Below are 15,280 nucleotides of genomic sequence, written 5' to 3' on the forward strand. Positions count from 1 at the left end.
TTCCTACAATTCCTAACATTAAATAGTCTTGAACAGGTTAAAGTGCTCATATCAAAGACAATGATATTGAGAACAATTTCAGGAAATTGGCCCTATTCCTTAGCTAGCCAAGGCATACCCAAAGGAAAAAGAACTAAAAAAGAGTGGGTCAAACCCTAGTCCTTGCGTGCCTCTGAATGTCTTCCTTACTTTCACATTTGATTTATAATTTGGCTATGTGCAGTGTTCTAGGTTAAAAATCATTTTCCTGGGGGGCCCCTGGGTGGCGCAGCGGTTAAGCGTCTGCCTTGGGCTCAGGGCGTGGTCCCGGCGGTATGGGATCTAGCCCCACATCAGGCTCCTCCACTGGGAGGCTGCTTCTTCCTNCTCCGCTATGAGCCTGCTTCTTCCTCTCCCACTCCCCCTGCTTGTGTTCCCTCTCTCGCTGGCTGTCTCTATCTCTGTCGAATAAATAAATAAAATCTTTAAAAAAAAATCATTTTCCTTGGCATATTGCAGATATTGCTCTAATATCTTCTAGCATCTGATAGCCATTAAGAATTGTAATAGTATTCTCGGCCTGTCTGGCTAGCTCAGTCAGTGGAGTACGCAACTCTTGATCTCGGAGTCATGAGTTTGAGTCCCACGTTGGCTATAGCGATTTTTTTTTTTTTAAGATTTTATTTATTCATTTGACAGAGAGAGACAGCCAGCGAGAGAGGGAACACATGCAAGGGGAGTGGGAGAGGAAGAAGCAGGCTCCCAGCAGAGGAGCCTGATGTGGGGCTCGATCCCATAACGCCGGGATCACGCCCTGAGCCAAAGGCAGGCGCTTAATGACTACACCACTCAGGTGCCCCAGGGCTATAGGAATTACTTAAAAATAAAATTCAATTCTTTTGCATTCGACCTTTTATTTCCAATAGAATCTTCTTTTTCCCCTTACACAATGAAAATTTATTTTCTTAGAATTCTGGAAGATAGAAGCCTTGAGAATAAGATCAGCAAGGTTGATTTCTTCTGAGGCCTCTCTACTTAGTTTGTAGGTGGCTGTCTTCTCTCCACATTTTTACATGGTCTTCTCTTGGTGTATGTCTGGGTCTTAATCTTCGCTTCTTAGAAGGACACCAGTCATATTGGATTAGGGCCCACCCTGCCCTCATGTTTCCTTAACCACCTCTTTAAAGACCCTATCTTCAAATCTAGTCATATTCTTAGGTACTGAGGGTTAGGGCTTCAACATCTGAATTTTGGAAGAATACAATTCAGCCCATAATACTAGTCTCCCTGTTTTTGTTCTTATCTCCTAAAGTCTAGTTTCCATCCTCTGGAGACTTTTCAAATTTTTTTACCCCCAGTGATCACCAAGTCACAATTCTGAGCCTTGATGTAAGTTCTTATTTATTGTTCATGGCATCTAATACCTCCTTTTAATATAGAGATCTGTGCCCCCCCCCCAAATCTAGAAAATCTTCATGTATCATTTTTGGCAACTTTCTTCTGCTTTTTTCTTCTACTATTGTGTGATTCCTAATGGTTGAATATTGGACTTCCTGAATTGATCCACCTTTTTTCCATTTATTTCTCCATTTATTCTACTTTCTGCGTAAGTCCTAATACTTTAATTTTCAACTCTATTAAATTTTAACTTTTTATTTTTTTATTTATTTTTTTTAAAAGATTTTATTTATTTATTCGACAGAGATAGAGACAGCCAGCGAGAGAGGGAACACAAGCAGGGGGAGTGGGAGAGGAAGAAGCAGGCTCATAGCGGAGGAGCCCGATATGGGGCTCGATCCCATAACGCCGGGACCACGCCCTGAGCTGAAGGCAGACGCTTTAACCGCTGTGCCACCCAGGTGCCCCTAAATTTTAACTTTTTAAAGATTTTTTTAATAAGACATTTATTTATTTGAGAGAGAGCGAGCATGAGCAGGGCAGGGTGGGCAGAAGGAGAGGGAAAGAGAATTTCAAGCAGACTCTGGCTGAGCGCAGAGCCCCACAAGGAGCTCAGTCCCACAACTCTGAGATCATGACCTTAGCTGAAGCCAAGAGCAGGACACCCAGATGCACCTAACTTTTTTAAGATTATATTTTTCTGTGTAATCTTTATTCCCAATGTGGGGCTTGAACTCAGGACCCTGAGATCAAGAGTCACATTCTCTACTGACTGAGCCAGTCAGGCACCTCAAATTCTAACTTTTTTAGATTGTCATGTTTTCAGTTTCCAAGAACATTTTTTTATTCTCTGATTTTTTTTTTACATTTATAACAACTTTATTGTATATAATTTACATGCCATAGGGCGCCTGGGTGGGTCAGTCATTAAGCATCTGCCTTCAGCTTGGGTCATGAACCCAGTGTCCTGGGATCGAACCCTGCAACAGGCTCCCTGCTCAGCAGGAAGCTTGCTTCTCCCTCTCCCGCTGTCCCTTCTTGTGTTCCCTCTCTCGTTGTCTCTCTCGGTCAAATAATAAATAAAATCTTTTTAAAAAAAATGACATGCCATAAAATGAAGCCATCTCCAGTGAGCAGTTCCACGAATGTTAACAAATGTAGACACCAATGTAACAATCATCCTGACAGCAGAAATTCCCATCTGTCCCTTTCCTGTCAGTTTCCTGACTCTCCAGCCTCAAGCCACATCTGATCTACTTTCTATTACTATAGATTAGTTTCCCCTATACTAGAATTTTACCTAAATCAAATTATATGACAGGTATTCTCTAGTGTCTGGTTTCTTTCATTCAGCAGAATATTGTTGCATATATTAGCAGTTTGTTTCTATTTCTTGCTGAATAGCATTTCGTTGCATTGATATTTATCTGTTCTCTTGCTGATAAGCACTTGTGAATAAAGCTACTATGAACATTCATATATGAGTCTTGGTATGGACTTATACTTTTTTTTTTTTTAATTTTATTTATTTATTTGACAGAGTGAGAGACAGCCAGTGAGAGAGGGAACACAAGCAGGGGGAGCGGGAGAGGAAGAAGCAGGCTCCCAGCAGGGAGCCTGATGCGGGGCTTGATCCCAGGACCCTGGGATTATCATGCCCTGAGCTGAAGGCAAATGCTTAACGACTGAGCCACCCAGGCGCCCCTATACTTTGAATTCTTTTGGGTAAATCCCTAGGAGTAGAATTGTTGGTAACAGGCAGGTGTATGTTTAACTTTATAAGAAAATACCAAATTGTTTTTCAAAGTGGTGGAACTCCCAGCAGGAATGTATGAAGGTTCCCATGGCTCCACATCCTTGCTAATGCTTGCTATTACCAGTCTTTGAATTTTACGCTCTCTGGTGGGTGTGTAGGGGTATTTCATTGTAGTTTTAATTTGCATTCTCCTGATGACTGATGATATTGAATATCTTATTATGTGCTTATTAGTCATTCATGTGACTTCTTTTATTAAGTATTTGTTCAAATCTATGGCCATTTTTTAAATTGGCTTGTTCACCTTCTTACTTTTGAGTTAAAAGTTCTTTATATATTCCGGATATAAGTCCTCTATCAGGTATGTGCTTAGCAAATATTTTCTCTTAGGTCATGGCTTACCTTTTCATTTTTCTTAACATGTCTTTCAAAGAGTAGAAGAGTCCAATTATCAGCTTTTCTTTTAATGTTCATTGTTTTTTTGTGTGTATCTTGCCAAAAAATTATTATTCCCACAGTTGTATATATAGCCCCACCATTGTAAAGATTTCCTTCCATGTTTTCTTCTAGACATTTTATAGTTTCAGCTTTTACATGTAAGTCTGATTTTTTGTGTATGTGAAGTTAGGATCAAGATTCCTTTTCCTCCATATTGAACTATGCAGTTATTTTAGCAGGATTTATTTAAAAGATTACCTTTTCCCCCACCAAATTATCTAAATTATCTTGGAGACTTTGTTGAAAATCAGTTGATGATATATTTGGGGTTCTCTGTTCTGTTCCATTGGTCTCTATCTATCCTTATGCCAATACCATACTATTTTGCCCACTGTAGCTTTGTAGTAAGTCTTGAAATTAAGTAGTATAAGTCCTCCAACTTTATTCTTTCTCTGAATTATCTTAGCTACTCAAGATACTTTGCATTTCCATATATATTTTAGAATCACCTTGTCAACTTCTTAAATCAAAATACTTCTGGGAATTTTATTGAGATTGCATTTAATTTTTAGAAAAATTTAAAGGGAATCAACCTCTTAATGATTGTGAGTCCTCCAGTCCATAATATATTTTTCAAGATATTGAGGTCTTTTAATTTTCTCTTAGCAATGTTCACAGGTTCCAGTGTATAAGTGTGGCATATATTTTGTTAAATTCATCTTTAAGTAGTTCGTGTATTTTTATACTATTCCAAATGGTATTTTAAAAAATTTAATTTCAGGGGCGCCTGGGTGGCACAGCGGTTAAGCGTCTGCCTTCGGCTCAGGGTGTGATCCCGGCATTATGGGATCGAGCCCCACATCAGGCTCCTCTGCTATGAGCCTGCTTCTTCCTCTCCCACTCCCCCTGCTTGTGTTCCCTCTCTTGCTGGCTGTCTCTATCTCTGTCAAATAAATAAATAAAATCTTTAAAAAAAAATTTAATTTCCAACTCCTGGGTATAGACCCAGGAGAATTAAAAATATACACTCACACAAAAACTTGTGTACAAATATTCATAGCAGCATTATTCATAATAATCAAAAAGTGGAAACCCTCAGATGTCCATCAACCTATGAATGAATACACAAGTGTGGTGTGTCCATGCCATGGAATATTACTCAGTGGTAAAAAGGCACAAAATACAGATGCTACAACATGGGTGAACCTTGAAAACATTATGCTAAATGGAAGAAGTTAGATACAAAAAAGCCATACAGAGCAGGTGCAGCTACTCTGGAGAACAGTGTGGAGGTTCCTCAAAAAATCAAAAATAGAACTACCCTATGACCCAGCAATTGCACTACTAGGTATTTACCCAAAGGATACAAAAATACTGATTCAAAGGGGCATATGCATCCCAATGTTTATAGCAACATTATCAACAATAGCCAAATCATGGAAAGAGTCCAAGTGTCCATTGCCTGATGAAGGGATAAAGAACATGTGGTATACATATTACAACGGAATATCACCCAGCCATCAAAAAGAATAAAATCTTGCCATTTGCAATGACATGGATGGTGCTGTAGTACGTTATGCTAAGTAAAATAAGTCGGTTGGAGAAAGACACATACTGTATGATTTCATTCATGTGGAATTGAAGAAACAAAACAGATAAACATAGGGGAAGCAGGAAAAAGAGGGAAGCAAACCATAAGATTCTCTCCCTATAGAGAACAAACTGAGAGTTGATGGAGGGAGGTGGGTGGAGGATGGGCTAATGGGTGATGGGTATTAAGGAGGGCACTTGTGATGAACACTGAGTGTCGTTTAGTGATGAATCACTAAATTCTACTCCTGAAACCAATATCACCCTATAAGTTGGCTAACTAGAATTTAAATAAAAACTTGAAACAAACAAAAAGGCCACACATAGTATATGATTACATTTATGTGAAATGTCCAGAATAGGTAAATCCGTAGAGACAGAAAGTACATTAGTCGCAGTCAGGAGCTAGAGGAAAGAGATGCTGGAGAGTGTTTGCTGATGGATATGAGGGATTTTAGGGGAGGGATGTAAATGTTCTAGAATGAGATAGTGGTGATGGCTGCAGTATATTCTTATGAATAAACTGAAACCCACTGGATTGTATCCTTTAAAGTAGTGAATTTTATGTTTGTGAATTATGTCTCAATTTTTTTAAAAGATTTTAATTATTTATTTGAGAGAGAGAGCAGGAGGGAGAGCGAGAGAGAGAATCTGCAGCAGACTCCATGCTGAGCATGAAGACCAATGTGGGGCTTAATCTCACAATCATGAGATCATGACCTGAGCCAAAACCAAGAATCGGACCCTTAACCAACTGAGTCACCCAGGTGCCCCATGTCTCAATTTTTTAAAATCTCATTTTGTAATTGTTTATTGTTACTATATAGAAATACAATTTTTTAAATTTATTGACCTTGTATCCTGTGATCTTGCTAAATTCAATTATTCTACTTTTTTTTTTAAGATTTATTTATTTATTTATTTGACAGAGATAGAGACAGCCAGCGAGAGAGGGAACACAAGCAGGGGGAGTGGGAGAGGAAGAAGCAGGCTCATAGCAGAGGAGCCTGACGTGAGGCTCGAACCCATAACGCCGGGATCACACCCTGAGCCGAAGGCAGACGCTTAACCGCTGTGCCACCCAGGCGCCCCGAAGCCTGGCTTCTGAGTCTATATGCTCTGAACCTCTATGCTGTTCCATCACTCCAAAGAGTACATCTTTAGTTTTCATTTTGTTTACAAGGATAATCATAGGAACTCTCATAATGTCAGCCTCTCTAACTGATTTCATTTCTATTAGGTTAAGTTTCTTAAGTGGAATTCCTCTTAACCTCAGGTTTTCATTTTGTTCATTCCTTATAGATCGGGACAGCTAGAGAAGAACCACTGAACTTTATTGACTTTGATAGAGAGTGTCTGAAAAAATTGGTAGGCAATTTTTAGTAGTTGGTAGGTGTCTCTAATCAAGATGGCACAGAAGGTGAGGACGCTGAGGTCACAAGGATGTCTCAGATAGGGCTTGGGGCAAAGGGACTTCGGTCTAAAACTAACTATAAAGAGAAAAGGGACCAGTTGTGATTCTAAGCTCCTCAATACTATAAAGCAAAGTGCACAAGTGTGGCTGCTGCGACCTTATTTTCTACAAGGTAAGGCTGAAAGGATCCGTGCGTTCATGCTGATGTGGGTACACACAACACAGTGTTCTCATGGACTGTGGGTGGAAGACAAATTGATACACTTTTTCTGGAAAATAATTTGACAATATGCATCAAGGACATGAAGGATTATTGAGGAGCATTTGTGTTCCATGACAAAGAAAGTCCACTTCTAGGACTGTCCCTTAAAGCATCAAAGGGATTACATATTTTTAGAACATTGCTCCTTGTAGTGTAAAAACTAAAAAAATTGAAAATGAGTGTCCAACAACAGATGAAGACTTAGTTGAATTACGGCATTCCAATATAGTAGACTATGAGGTAGCAATGGAATTTTAACGAAATGAGAAAGCTGTTATAGATAAAATTCTAGCACCAAGAGTTAAGCAGCCACCTTCCCATTTCCTGAATATCAGCAAGTCTTATTTTTGGGTCCAGTTTTTGCTTTCTACCTGGGCTCTAGCTACTTGCCTAGAGTTTTGAAACTGTCTTCCTAGAGGCCTCAGAGTTTTATAAGGTGTGTTGGTAGTTGGACATGGGGAGCAAGGGAGAGGGCCAGCAAGACTCAGGATTCCACTTTTATCAGTATTATATACTAAGGAGGCATGTAAGCTTTTGTTTGAAAGAACTATAGTGTTTTTTAAAAAAAGACCTAAGCTCACTTGTTTCACACTTTATATTGATAACCTCTTTGGGATTGTTTGTCCCAGTTCTGACCTCCTGAAGATGATTTTACAATGTAGCTTTTAACACTTTTCACAACACTCCTTCACTCTACCTTGTCCTCTAAGCCAATCCCTACCTGATAGGAGAAGATCCAATAACTGCTTTGACTTGGGGACAGGCATTTATGAAAAGACATACATAAAAACTGAAAGGACTAACATTAAGTAGTTATATCAAATAACAGTATAAGACATGTTTCCCCAAAAGCAGAACCTGAGACAATGATTTGAATGCAGGTAGTTAATTGGGACGCAGCAAGAATGACAGAGCAGGGAAAGAGACTGGACAGAAGGACAAGCCAGAGGGCATTATTATCAAAGTTGCTGTTGTTAGCAGCAAGAGTTCCCTTCCATGAGGACCGCTGAGAAGGGCACAAAATGCCTCCCCCGTAGCAGCCTACCTGGAAGCCGAGAGGCTGACTTACGCATTGACTTCCGTTCTCCATTGATTGTTTCTCCTGATGGGGAGATGCAAACTTCCCTACACTCAGGAGAGCTCCAGTGGTGTCATAAAAAGCAGAATAGAGAAAGACAGATGACAGGGTCTTGGGATAGGATGCTGTGAGCAAGAGGTAGGTCAAAATTGTCTCAGAGGTGAGCCAGGGTGTGAGACGTGAGCGCCAGAGGGGTCTGCTACAATATGTCATGAGCAATGCTTCCTCCGAGTTTTTAAAGTTGTAAGCAAGCAGCCATATTACATGAGCAGCAGAAAAATGAGTACATACAGATAAGTAACAGAAATATAAAATTGGTACAATGAATAGTCCGGTGCTTACTTTGTTACTTTCATAAATGTTCTCTATGAGTGGATTCCTGTGTGAGCGCTAGCACACGCGCATATGTGCTCATGTAACTATGAAGACACTGTGTTTCAGTTTCTATCTTGAACAGAGCAATCACTCAATGGAAGAAGCAGAAGAAACTTGAAGACATGTTGAACAAGAGACTATAAGTTTCCCCAGAATTTGCAGAATTTTGGGAGAGGCTTTGGACTTCCACAAGATGTTTGAGCCTACCATATCTGAATCTTAAGTAACTGAGAAATTTCATACGACAAAATTAAACCTGACATCAAGTAATGAGATGCTAGTAGTTAGTATCTATATACTAACATTATCATGCATGATAATTAGGTGAGGTCTAGACCACTCCCAATAAGCTTCCTTTACTATCACCATATGTAGGGCTTTGGGACAAAGGGAACAGAGAAGTAACAAGAGAAGCGGGAGGGTATAAAGCAGTTTAGCAGGTGGCTTTCTGCTCAGGCAGAGTGTGCTTTAGTGTCTTATGCTTAGGCTGTAGCTGAAGAATCTGCAGACGAGAACACACGCTCTACCACTGTTGGCTGAAATTCGGTACTTCAGCAGCAAAACCCCTGGAAAGTATGGGCCTCAAGTTGTATTTGCATACAACTAGAACCACAGGAGGATAGTGGGACGGTCCTAAGTAGCGACATGTTTTTTTCTTTTCTTGTTGTTGGTGGCGGTGGCGGTGGTGTGTGTACACGTGTAAATCTATGAAGGGATTGTGCTTCTTGTGTTGGTACACCCATGTTCCATCTAGCCTGAAGATGTAGACCAGAGTGGGACATTAGGAAGGGCAAGGGAGTGTTTTCCATGGTTTTGATCATGTCATTCCCAGCTTAAGAGGTTCTCTTGGGTCCTTAATGGGAGAAAGTATACTAAAGTAATTAAATGGTCGGGTATTGGGCCAAATATGGGATTGTTTGAACTAAAAATATGGTAATGGATTCTAATCCTGTGTTCAAGGACCCCCAAAACCACCCTCACATGCAAAATAAATAATTATGCTAAGAGATTATAAATCCTGTGTTTTAAATAAATAAATATGGTGGGGCGCCTGGGTGGCACAGCGGTTAAAGCGTCTGCCTTCGGCTCAGGGCGTGATCCCAGCATTCTGGGATCGAGCCCCACATCAGGCTCTTCTGCTATGAGCCTGCTTCTTCCTCTCCCACTCCCCCTGCTTGTGTTCCCTCTCTCGCTGGCTGTCTCTATCTCTGTCGAATAAATAAATAAAATCTTTAAATAAATAAATAAATAAATAAATAAATAAATAAATATGGTAACAGATTATGACCTCCCCAAGAACACTCTCATGTTCAATGATTTATTGTAAGAACTCAAAAGTCAGAGAAGTTGTTATACTGATAGTTAGAATCTATTATAGTGAAAGGATACAGATTAAAATCAGCAATGGCAAAAGGCACGTAGTGCGGAGTAAAGGAGACCAGGTGCAAGCTTGCAGTATCCTGCCCAGTGAAGCTCTGTGGGCATTAATCAGTGAAGTATTGCCAACCAGGGAAGTTCATCTGAGCCTTGGTGTGCAGGGTTTTTACTGAGAGTAGATCGCATAGGCATGACTGACTGCCGTGGTGGCTGACATTAATTTTCCAGTCCTTCCTGAGGTCAAGCTGATACTGTGTGGTCCAAAGACCCCACCATTAGTCACATCATTAGCATATCTTATATGGCCCAAGTCCTCAGGTAAATGAAGATACTCCTTTTTTTTTTTTTTTGATATTTTATATATTTGTCAGAAAGAGAAAGAGTAAGCACAAGCGGGGGGGGGGGGTTTGCAGGCCGAGGGAGAGGCAGGTTCCCCACTGATCAAGGAGCCTAATGCGGGACTAGATCCCAGGACCCTGGGATCATGACCTGAGCCAAAGGCAGACACTTAACCAACTGAGCCACCCAGACGTCCCTGAACAAAGATACTATTAGGCAGGATATTCCAACTGGAGAAGTTATCGCTCTGGAGCCTGGCAAGGGCCAAATCTTTCTTTGCAATGTACAGTGTTTGGACAACATGGACCTGCTTAGTTAATCCTTTACTGCACAAATCCATTGACTAAAATAAGAATTCACGAGTCTATACTGAGATAGATAGATAGATAGATAGATAGATAGATAGATTAGATAGATAGATAGATAGATAGATAGATAGATAGATAGATAGATAGATGATAGAAAATTCCTTCCTGTAGAAGAATGGAAACTAATGATTAGGGAATGAATGATGGAGTTAGGAAAATTACTATTTGGTAACCATAATAATAGTTGCTTCAAACAAGAATCCTTAGTGGATGCCACAGTGAGTGGATTGGTGGCCCCCTAAAGATGTGTCCACGTCCTAATCCTCAGAACATGTGAATGTGACCTTATTTGGTAAAAAGTCTTTACAGATAATTAAATTAAGGATCTTGAGATGAGATCATCCTGGATTACTCAAGTGGGCCCCAATCCAACGACAAGTGTTTTTATAAAAGACATAAGAGAAGTGGTGCTTGGCTGGCTCAGTCAGAAGAGTATGAGACTCTTGATCTCCAGGTCATGAGTTCGAGCCCCACAGTGGATGTAGAGATTACTAAAAAAACAAAACAAAACCCCAAAACATTAAAGAAGACAAATGTACAGAGGACAAGGCCTTATAAAGACCAGGGCTGAGAGACTGTGGTGCCGTGGCCACAAACCAGGGAATACCAGCAGAAGCTGGAAGAGGAAGAGAAGGATTCTCCCCTGGAGCCTTCACGGGGAGTGCACAGCCCTGTAGACATCTTGATTTCAGCCTTCAGAATTGTGAGGCAATACATTTCTGTTGTTTTAGGCCATTTTGTTTGTGATAATTTGTTGCAGCAGCCACAGGAAACTAATACAGATGCTAAAACCAGTGGTGAAAGAACAATGCCTCAGGAATTTACATAGTCTTAAAGTACCCACAAAATATGCATTAATTATAAAGGAAACTATAGTTAATTCTTCAGCGGAGAAAACTGGCAGCAGCTCTTGAACCAAGCTTATTGAGTTTTGGAGCCAAACACAGCTGGCCTTCACTTGCACCAGTTTGTACGCGCTTGATAGTTTGGGGACTTACTTAACCTCCTTACACCTCCATTTCCTATAAAATGGAATTAAGAAAAACCAATACCCGCATCTTAAGGATATTTTGAGAATTAATTGAGACAATCCATGTAAAGCCCAAAGCACAGAACCTAGGACATATATATTCAATATATATTGGGTATTCTTTTTTTAAGACTTAAAAATTTTTAAGATTTTGTTTATTTAAGAAAGAGAGAATGGGGGGGAGGGGCAGAGGGAGAGAGAGAAGCAGAGTACCCGATGATCAGGGAGCCTGATGATGTGGGCTCGATCCCAGGACCCCGAGATTATGATCTGAGCCAAAGGTAGGTGCTTAACTGACTGAGCCACTCAGGCACCCCTAAGATTTTATTTTTAAGTAGTCTCTATACCCAACGTGGGGTTTGAACTCACAACTGTGAAATCAAGAGTCACATTCTCTACTGGGTGCTCCTACTTATTGGTTATTCTGATGAGAATAGCTATCGTCTACAGAATGAGGTTTAAATTTCCTCTAATCTATTCAAGGAGATAAAAGATACACTCACTGAAAGACCTCATGATCAGCTGCACCACTACCTTCCTTCATCCCCAGACCTCCTGGTCTCCAATCATTCAACCTTCATTCTTTCAGACCCCTGATCAGCTAAGCCATTCACCAGAGCCTGAGTCCACCCACAGCCATGGCTCAGACCACTTCCTGTACATACAAAATTGATGATCAAGCATGCTTCTTGAAGTTCTGCTCACTGGGAGGAATGTGCCTCCTCACTGTCTTTCAGGGACACCTCTGAGTGAGGCTGTGGCTTCCAAAGAAGCAGGCTCTTCTGCCTCCATAGCTGTCTCCCTGGGGGGTATGACGGCAAGGGTGAGCAGTAAGAGATGAGTGCGATAGGGTCAAGCCCCTGAGACAGAGAAAATCATAGTGGGACTTAACTGCATTTCTGATGTTTTAATTTCTGATGCTGACTTAAGGGACTGAAATCAGGGCTTCCCTGGCAAAGACAGGGGCTTATAGTTCTCCTCAATGCCAGAAGAGAAAGGAAAAATGGAAAACTAAGCCCCCTCCCCTCATCAACCCACTGCCCACAAACATGCTCCTGATATTTTCGGTAAAACCACAAACTTGGAGGCGCCTGGGTGGCTCAGTCAGTTAGGCGTCTGACTTCAGTTTGGGTCATGATTCCAGAGTCCTGGGATCAAGACTCGAGTGGGGTTCCCAGCTTGGCAGGGAGCCTGCTTCTCCTACTCCCTCTCTCTCCCGGGCTTGAGCTGTGCGCTCTCTCTCTCAAATAAATAAATAAAAACTAAAAACAAGGGGTGCCTGGGTGGCTCAGTCGTTAAGTGCCTGCCTTCGGCTCAGGGCATGATCCCGGTGTTCTGGGATCGAGCCCCACATCAGGCTCCTCCGATGGGAGCCTGCTTCTTCCTCTCCCACTCCCCCTGCTTGTGTTCCCTCTCTCACTGGCTGTCTCTCTCAGTGTGTCAAATAAATAAATAAAATCTTTAAAACAAAAACAAAAACAAACAAAAACCCCCCCAAAAAACAAAAACCCAACCAACAAACTTGACCTTGGATCTTTCCAATTAATAGCTGGTCTATTTGTAACACTGGAATATATGAACTTATTGACTACAGTTCCAGTCAGGCAAGCCCAAATTCTGCCTTTCCCAACAAACAAATAAACAAGGCTGCCTCAGTGGAGTTCCACTGTTCCCTCCTCCAACTGATTGCCTCCATCACCTTAAAGCAAGTTGCTGAATGCTCGGCCTCCATTTCCTCAACAAAATAAGGGTGATGAACTACTCAGTCTAACTCGAAGCTTCCGACCAGTTGAAATACTTGGTGATTTTCTGATGGGATGGGAGGAAAGCTGGGAAATGTGAGGAGATGGTTCATGGGTGTATTCTGAGGCATTACCAACTCCTGGACAATAAACTCAGAAGGAAGTGAAGATGGAGGTGGGGACGAGGAAAGACTCCTTAAGTGTAAGATTTCAATTCATCTTGCAACCCAACTGCCTTTGATGTCATTGATTTTCAAAACTTGTCCCCCAATTTTAGAATTGAAATAGAAATAGCAGGCAAAGGAACATTGCACATGGTGACAGAGTAATATTATTTTTTAAATACCCAAAACTTCCCTTAATATCTTTCCTCTGATTTATGTGACATAAATAAACTACATTATGGTGTGAGGGACTATAAAGGCTTTATTGCCACTTGTTTGGTATTGCCTGCATAACTCACTCTGAGTACCAGTTGTGGGTTTCTCATACTAAGTGCCATAAAACATTTATAGCCTGCCACTCCACTTCCTACCCTTTTCGTAAAGACAGAACTTTAGTGCTCACAAAAACACTTAGAAGTGTAATAGTAGTGAGAACTTTTTTCTTTTATTTAGATTACAGATCTCCAGTCTGCAGTAAGAAAAATAAAGGTTGTAAGGAAGATTTATCTTACTTCTCTGCAGGATCTCAAATTATCTGGCAAATTCCTTCCCCAAGGAAAACTACTTTTCAAAGATATTCTGGGTAAATGCATACTGAAATCAGCATAAAATTGGCAAGATCACTTGTGTCTACACGTTTGAATTCATTTGTAAATAACGACTACTCACTTCCTTGCTTCCCCACCCCGGGACCAGACTCTTAAGCATCACAGGTGCCGAAAGACTTAACAAAAAGGAAGGAATAGGAACAAAAGGATGTTGGCGCCAGGAGGAAAACAGAATCTCCCAGAACAAAAATCATCTCATAAGGAATAGCAGATTCAGTATCAGGTATTACCGAAATTTAAACTGGCTTTTAAAATAGTGATTAGTGATAGTGTATCAAATTTATTAGGTCTTCTACTTTGCATGATTTGTTTAAACCTTTAAGCTTATCTTGAGTGGCAGATTTCTGTGCTAAGCACATAATAGGTGTTAAACCAGTATTGATTTTTTTTAAGGGGGATGGTCAATAAGTATAAACTTTACTGTTTAACTTTATGCCTTAAGGACAAAACGATGATTTCCATGAACCCTAAGTTTCACTACTCATGATTATAAAAGAAACACACCTATGATATATAACATAAGATCCTCAAAATAATCATTAAATTATCCGCCGCCAGACTGCGTGGAGGTCACGTAGGAAATGTTTGGGTAAAATCCTCAAGTCCCAAGTCTCAAACAAAAAACTCCCAACACAAAGTGTGCATAGTGAGTTTAAACGTATTGTAATTAAAGTCATCCAGATGGTAGTTGGATTAATCAATGAAGAGGCAGTATTTACCTTGGGATAGAAGATTCTGAAATCCAGAATGAGAAAATCCCCAAGGTGGGGGTGGGGACAGTTAATAAGAGCCCCTGGGAAAGGTCCTTTCAACGAGGATTGGAAAATAATACGTTTGAATTTGAATCTCTTTGAATATAAATCTCTCCTAACAGCAGGAAAAGGGTCCTCTAGCCCAGCAAGCTTCGTGCAGGAAGGGAGTAAACGGAACTGTAAAACAGCCCGCTCAGCTGTTTCTGGTTTGGGACTGGGCTCAGAGAAAGAAATCGCGATGCGGGAACTGAGTATTTGAGACACTCAAAATAACTCGAAGGGTCAAATAACGAACTCCAGGCAGAGCGTTGACAAGCCTCCCCCTTTGCAGCACCTACGCCGGGTTTCCGCTCAATTCCCCCCCCTCGCGGGGCGAAGTGCAGGCGCGGCCCCTTCCCACGCGGGGCGCGGTGAGCGTGGACAGCTCCCGTTGGAGCAGCCGAGGGCGGGAAGTCCGCGGCCCGCTGGCTACCGCCGGCGGGCACCGCTCCGGGTTCCCGGAGCCGGCTGGGCCGTCAGGCCTCGAGCCTTCTCCGCCCCGCTGGCCTGGGAGAGGCGGCCGGTGGCGGCGGAGGCCTCGCGGGCCGCCCGGCTGGCCCGCGAGCCGCGA

This window comes from Ailuropoda melanoleuca, chromosome 16 (genome assembly GCF_002007445.2).
Source record: "Ailuropoda melanoleuca isolate Jingjing chromosome 16, ASM200744v2, whole genome shotgun sequence".
Lineage (NCBI taxonomy): Eukaryota > Metazoa > Chordata > Mammalia > Carnivora > Ursidae > Ailuropoda > Ailuropoda melanoleuca.